The following is a 2,066-nucleotide window of genomic DNA, read 5'->3' as shown; positions in this document are numbered from 1 at the left end:
GTGAAATTATCCTTCAAACATGAAGAAAAAATAAAGACTTTTTCAGACAAAAATTGAGGGAATTGGTTGCCAGTAGACTTGCAGAAAATGTTAGGAAGTTCTTCAGAGAGATGGAAAATGATACAGATAAGAAAGTCTACATAAAGGAAGGAAGAGCATTAGAGCCAGAGTAAATGAAGGTAAAATAAAGTATTATATTTTCCTTATTCTTAGCTGCTCTAAAAGAGAGCTGTTCAAAGTAATAGTAGCAACAATGTATTGGATAATTATCACTTATGAATAAATGCAATGAAGGAAGAAGAGTTAGAAGGGATGAGAGAGAGAAATTGGACACACTCTGTTAGCAGGTCCCTGCAGTACTTATGAAGTGACATAGTGTATTCAAAAGTAGGCTTAGGTTAATTGTAAATGAGTATTGCAGAATCTAGAGCAACCACTAAAATAATTTACAAACAAGTATAACTGATATGCTAAGAGAGGAGAGAAAATGGAATCATATGCTGATTTACAATCAGAAAAAGAAAACAATATGAAGATAACAAAGTAACAAAGGATAAGTGTGACAAGTAAAACAGGGTTAAAAATATGGTAGACATCTATCCAACTGTATGAATAATCACTTTAAATGTGAATGGTCTAAATGGTAAAAGACAGAAACTGTCAGAGTAGATCAAAAAGTACATGACTGTTCAGTAAGAAACTCACTTTAATTATTAAAAAAAGAAATAGATTAAAAGTAAAGGGATGAAGGGGGGCTCCAGCGGCGGCTGGGGCGAGTTCCCTGCAGTGCTTATCCAGCAGCCAGCACCCAGGCCTCATGGGCAGCCTCTCATGGGATGCACCAGGCTGTGGAGGCTGGTGTGCAGCCTGCCAGTCCTTGGCCACACCTGCTTGTGTGTCCCAGCTCTGAAGGGCCCGCCTGGGCCTGGAGCGATTCTGGTCAAAGTGAAGCCAGATGGCCTGCAGCAGTGGCTCCTTGCGATTGTGATCCAGGGCTTTGAGAGCAGGGTCCTCGGGCTGGTGGGGACAAAGACACTGCAGGCACCAGACAGTGTCTTGGCTGAGGCCTACCACTACCAGGAGGAAGCCCTTTTACCCAGCCCTCATCAGCTACATGAGCTCTGGCCCCTGGTCCCTATGGTCTGGCAAGACCCCCATGTAGTCTATACCACAAGGGCCATGATAGGAAACAGCAACTCTGCTGAGGCTGCCCCTGGCACCATCAGGGAAGACTCCAGGGAGACTTCAGCGTCCACATCAGAAGACAGCAAGAGGGGTTAACACACAAGGACTGGTGGGAAAATGAGGCTCCCAGAAATGATCTGGATTGATTCATGAGTGTGTGGGAATATCATCCTGGCCAGTGCCTTGTGTAGGGGCCCAGAGGGAGATCCATCTGTGGTTCAGGAGCAGGGAGCTGGTGGACTGGGCAAAGGAAGGCAACCACAGCAACATCTACTCAGCCCAAACCCTCAGGCTGCTGTGACTCCCTAGCATCCACCCAGAACCAACTACCTCTGTTGGAAAGAACTTGAGCTCACACTCATGCTCTGCCCATCTGTCTCAGACCATTTCCCTGTCCACCTTCAACTTCACCCCAGGACAGAGTGGTTAGAGCTACCAACTTTATTTGCCTTTCCACCTCCTAAACTAGAAAGAATTTGGACCAAATCCCTTCTCTACCAAAGTGCTGGACAACTTTTTGAGTGTTTCCAAATGTGGGCTTTGCCACTTCTCATTCCCCAAAGGGGGGAATGTTAAAATTCACTGTGCTGTGAAAAAATTTTAAAGTAAAGGGATGAAAGATATACAATCCTAACATGAATCAAAGGAAGCAGAAGTGGCTATATTAATGGCAGATGAACAGACTTCAGAAGCAAGGATAACTTTCAGGGATAAAGAGAGTCATTACATAATGATAAAGGAGTCAATTTGCCAAGAAAACATAATAGTACTTAATGTGTATGTGCCTAACAACAGAGCATCAAAATATATGAGGCAAAAACTGACAGAATGTCAAGGAGAAATAGACAAATTCACTATTATAGTTGGAGATTTCAACATTC

The 2,066-nt window shown here is 43.5% G+C and overlaps 1 pseudogene; it reads left to right on the top strand.

Moving 5' to 3' along the window:
* Positions 1–744: 744 nt before the first annotated feature.
* On the top strand, positions 745–1,486 carry LOC101284919 (nucleoside diphosphate kinase, mitochondrial-like; annotated as a pseudogene).
* Positions 1,487–2,066: the final 580 nt, after the last annotated feature.

Source organism: Orcinus orca, chromosome 5 (genome assembly GCF_937001465.1).
Source record: "Orcinus orca chromosome 5, mOrcOrc1.1, whole genome shotgun sequence".
Classification (NCBI taxonomy): domain Eukaryota; kingdom Metazoa; phylum Chordata; class Mammalia; order Artiodactyla; family Delphinidae; genus Orcinus; species Orcinus orca.
Note: the sequence above shows the minus strand (reverse complement) of the source record. Positions and strands in the feature narration are given on the sequence as shown.